We start from the raw sequence: 5,229 nt of genomic DNA on the forward strand, positions 1-5,229 counted from the left end.
AGACACTTTGAGGGTGTCAGATTGAGAGTGACACAGGAAATGTGAGGGGACAGGTTGATAGTGACACAGTAAGTGTAAGGGATCAGGCTGATAATGATATACTAATTGTGATGGAGTCAGGATAATAGTGGTGCAGTGAGTATGCGTTGTCAAGGTGATAGTGACACACACGGTGTGAGTGGGATAGAGTTATAGTGATGCAGCAAGTTCGAGGAGGTCAGAGTGAGAGTGTGCAGGGTCTGGCTGAAGGTGACACAAGAAGAGTGAAAGGTTCAGGGTGATCTGGACGCACTAAGTTTGGGGGTCAAGGTGATAGTGAAGCTGTAAGTATGAGTGGGTCAGTCTGATAGTGACACAGTACATTTGAAGGGATCAGGCTGGTAGTGATGCAGTAAGCGTGAGGGGGTCAGGCTGATATTGATGCACGAAGTGAGAGAGTGTCAAGGTGTGAGCAGGTTAGAGAGAGAGTGACGCCGTTAGTGAGTGGGGTTTGGCTGATAGGGATGCAGTAGGTGCGCATGTGTCAGGGAGTGAGTGATGCAGGAAGTATGAGGGTGCGATAGGGATAGTGACGCATTAGGTATGAGGGGATCAGAGTGGTTGTGACGCAGTAATTCTGAGGGGATCAGAGAGATAACAACGCAGTAAGCATGAGGGGGTCAGTTTGTTAGTGACGCTGTCAATGTGAGTGCCTCAGCCTAATGGTGATTAAATAAATTTGAGAGAGTAATGCTGATTGTAAAGTGATAAGTGTGAGTGAGTCAGGCTGGTAGTGACGCTGTAAGTGTGAGTGTTAAAGCTCATAGTTGAAGCAGTAGGTGTGAGGTGGTTAGTGTGATTGTGGCGCAGTAAATGTGAGGGTCAAGGAGATAGTGACATAGGAAGTCTGAGGAGGCAGTGTTGTAGTGACAGGGTAAGTGTGAGGCGTCAGTCTGATACTTACATAATAATTGTGATGGAGTCAGGCTGATAGTGACACAGTAAGTGTAAGGAGTCAGGGTGATTGTAACATAGGAAGTGTAAGAACATGACTGATAGTGACAAAGTAAGTGTTTGGCAGTCAGGCTGATAGTGACGCAGTCAAAATGAGGGTCTCGAAGTGAAAGTGGCACAGTAAATGTGAAGACGCCGGATGGATAGTGATGCAGTAAGTTTGAGGGTTCACGCTGATATTAAGGCGGTAAGTGTGAGGTGTCAGGCCTATAGTGATGCAGTAAGTGTCGGCGGGTAAGTGATGCATTCAAAGACCAAATATCCAAGGCTCACTGTAGTGCTGAACAGCGAGACTTCTCAAGGTGAAGACAAAAATCAATAGTTCTCATCCTGGTCATAAATCACAATGCTTCATTTTAAAATTGTCCTCTCCTGCTTCGAGATTCACCAATGAGGGAACAAAATTTAATTGCACCACCCTGTTTATCTCTTCAAATATTTTGCAACTCTCAATGAGATTACCTGTCTTGTTTTGAAACCGTTAAAAAAAGGCCGGATTTGCCCAATTTCAAATCAAAGGACTAACGTTCATCCATCATATCAAGGCTAATCACCATTCGTGCTATTTCCTCATATGGCTTTAGTATCTTTCCAAAGTTGTGGATTATAATTCCTCATACTGTAGTCCAAGTGTGGTCGAACTGACCCACCATCCATTGGAAATAATGCTTCGTTCTCGTGCCCTGAAAGCCTTCTGCAGCTTTCATAACATACTTCTACAACTGCTACTAGACTTCAATGACTTATTAAAAACTTCTCCAAGATGCATTTCTAAACATCTGTACATCAGACTTTCTACTTCAAATCTTCGACAAATAATCTCCACACATTTCCCTCCTGACAAGTATGATAAAGTTAAATCGTTGCTATTTATTACATCATGAGGGATATGGATAGGTTGACTCGTCACGGTGTTTTCCGGCAGGTGAGGAAGTCAAAATTTAGAAAACATCGGTTTAAAATTAGTGGGTAAGGATTTAAAAGGGACGTCAGGGGCAACTTTTTCAGACGAGTCCAGAATGAGATGCCAGAGAAATTGGTGGAGTCTGGTACAACTGTAACATTGAATGGCATCTGGATGGATATATGAGTAACAAGGTTTAGAGGGATGTGAGCCAAATGTTGGCAAATGGGACCTATTAACTTAGGATATCTGTCCACCATGGTCAAGTTGGAAAGTAGGACCACTTTCCGTGTTGTATTGTTCAACGACTTGATGACTCTAGAACAAACGCAAAAACTTTGCAAATAATTCCGTGAAGACGATTTCAAGTTCCAAATCTTCGGTTAATCTTCTTCTCTTGTGCTAACAAGTTCGTTCCCTGATGTCAGAACTTACAGATTAGTTGCTGGATCCAATCCTGTAAATGGGTTCTGCATTCTTTCTAATTCCGATTTTTTTTTACGAATGTAGCTAGTGTTTATGGACTCAGCATCAATTTTTTCTAATACTATGTTTCGATGAATATGAAAACCCAACAGCATATCGAATTTGGCACCAGGTGATGAGCAATTGAGTCAAAATCGATCGGACGCAGTGAGACAATGATCCTCTCTTCGTGGTGTACATCCATGACTCTATAATTCGACGAAGAATCATTCCCACAACTTCAGCTGTGTCAGAATCTAGTTTGCGGTGAAAGCCTGTCAATCTGCTAAGGTAACGTTCGTCTGGGTTAGGATCCTGCAAAGGATTTGGCGAAATCTTTGGGTCTTGACAATTTGTTCTTCCAACAAATGAATTCAGTTGTTTTACTGTGAAAATTAACATTCGAGCTGCAGCTGTGATGGCCGAGAGGTTAAGGCGTTGGATTTGAAATCTAATGGGGTTCCCCTGCGCAGGTTCGAATCCTGTTCACAGCGTAGAATTTTTTAAAAGTCATTAATTCCTTTGCAGGATATGGAGCTTGAGCTTGAGCTTTGCATTCAATCGAAAGTAAATTTTCAACTGTGAAGAATCTGAAGTAATTTCAAGACTGATCCAGTCATCTAATTGAATAAATTATAGGTCGAGACACAAAAAGCCACCAACTTCCAACACGAATCAGTTTCAACATATTTGTCGAACTATCGTGAAATTTGGATGTTCGGGGGGTGGAATTCAGCAAAACAAGAAGCAATGCAATACATTTACCTGCAGGTGATGAATTTTTTTTTAGGATCAGTTGAAGGTCAAGCTGAGAAAGTTCAACCTAATTTACAGCTGACTCTCAAGGCCAATAATCTATTATATCAGCAGTCAATGAATTCGAAAAAAAAAACAACTCCATGTGTGGAAAGGAACTCGACTGATCCAGGTTCCTGGCTTGCGATGTGAAAAGGCAAGGCGATATCATCGGAGTAGAATTTTCTGGAAATACTGGAAATGGAATGTTAACGGTCTTCTGCTGTCCACATTCGTAAGAAACTGTGCATTAAGAACTGAAATTGAAAATTAACGATGAAAATCAGACTTAGCCCTCTGCTTGTGGTGTAGCATTGTTCAGAACAATAGGTTGTTGTTGAGGCTAAAATTGACCAAAATAATCGATGGGGATCTTATCCACGGCCTTAGTTGGAGCAGTTGGTGTGGAGACCTCAGCTTGAAGAACCAAAAGCCAATTATTCATCCTGGCTGTCTGAATTGCTTAGTTAAACATACTCCCAGTTTAATGAAAAAACCTTTGCTATTAGAGTTTGATGTTTTCATGTCAGCATGTTCCGATATGAGAAGACACTCCATGGAGTAGATGTTACTTAAATTTTGACTCTAACGTCAGAGATGTTGACACATTTCTGCACCAAAATAAGCACTACCATTGGTATCAAATCAAACTGAACAAAGGACTAGTCACTTAGACATTTCCTGTCTGCAGACTCTGCCAATGGATCGTTCAGGCCCGATGTAGGAATAGGGCGTAGTGACATCTGTTCGCAAGTGGATCACTTCATTCTTGCTCACGATCCATAAACCGTAATTCATTTTGAACTTCTTCGCCATCAGCATGATATGTGGTACATAATGCACAGGTTTGCTTCTCGAAAGAAAGAGCGAAATCTTATTCAATGCAGACGCAAATTCAAGTTGTCCCTGGTCGATCAGAAGACAGATGTCGCGAAACAAAGTGATTACAGAAAACAATCAATGTTTACTGCGAGTCAAAAATATGTACTGGAAGAACGGAAACATATATTTGGAACTAAAGTCACATACCACTTCCACAGACTAAATGTTCTTGAACCGTTATCTTAATTTGACCTTCATGTCCACCATTGCTGCAAAAATTATCTTAACAACTGAGAACGTTGTGTTCTTTGATATTCTTTCCTTCACGTTTCTCTTGATTTTGAAACTAAAACCGAGCAATAGTAATGCACCCTATTTTACTTTCAAAGATCAGAAGAAGATCAATTTATAAGAGAACAGAAATAAACCTACGTCTGTCTTTCGAGAGAAAACACAGTTACCATTTCGACTCCAAAAAGTCTTCTTCAGAAGTCTGCGCAATGAACTCGAAACAGTAGACCGAAAATTAAAAAAAGAAGCCAAAATGCCGCGTATACACCACCCGCAAGTGCCTCAAGTCCTACTCGAATATGCCGGATTACTACCATCAACATCAGTGGAGAACGGAACAAAGCTCATTCTGCAGTTGTCAACCTATTATGATGTAGTTTGTAAAGTCAGAAATATGATGAGGTAAAAAGCGGGATGAAAGCGGGATATAGGAAGTCTGAAAAAAGCAAGTGCGTGCTTTGCTTTGAAGAAGGTTGGCAGTGATGATAATGGAAATTAACTACAGTAAGGGGGACTTAATTAATACTCAGCATCGTTGCAACACACAGGGACGCAATTCTTTTTGCTAGGTTTCTGTTCTGCCATTTTATAATCACGACTGCTTTCGGGTTTGGTTTCCATTCCAGGCTTAGGTAACAGCCTGATGGAAGTTTGCACATTCGCCCAATTTCTTTGTGGTTGCTCTGGTTTGCTGCCACATTCTCAACATTTGCAGGTTATTTGGAATCGCCATTGAACGCACACGGTTACAGAGACACTGATGTCTCTGTAATAGGAGTGTCTGGATGGGACGTACTTCAATGGATTTTTGTGAACATAAATAGACTGAGTGGGGTTAGTCTGCTGTTTCCTGGGTGAGCTACATGGACAGAGAGGGGTCAGGGTCTTCTTCCCTGAGGGAGATATGTTGACAGCGTTGGGTTAGTTGCTCCTACCTTTGTCAGTCACGCAGATACAGT

The 5,229-nt window shown here is 41.5% G+C and overlaps 1 non-coding gene across 1 annotated transcript; it reads left to right on the top strand.

The window, feature by feature from the left end:
- Window positions 1–2,774: 2,774 nt before the first annotated feature.
- Window positions 2,775–2,856, top strand: trnas-uga (transfer RNA serine (anticodon UGA)). Its single transcript has one exon. It is a non-coding gene; the product is annotated as a tRNA-Ser (tRNA).
- Window positions 2,857–5,229: the final 2,373 nt, after the last annotated feature.

Source organism: Chiloscyllium plagiosum, unplaced genomic scaffold (genome assembly GCF_037043375.1).
Source record: "Chiloscyllium plagiosum isolate Xiang-an unplaced genomic scaffold, Cpla_swu_hap1 HiC_scaffold_70, whole genome shotgun sequence".
Classification (NCBI taxonomy): Eukaryota; Metazoa; Chordata; class Chondrichthyes; order Orectolobiformes; family Hemiscylliidae; genus Chiloscyllium; species Chiloscyllium plagiosum.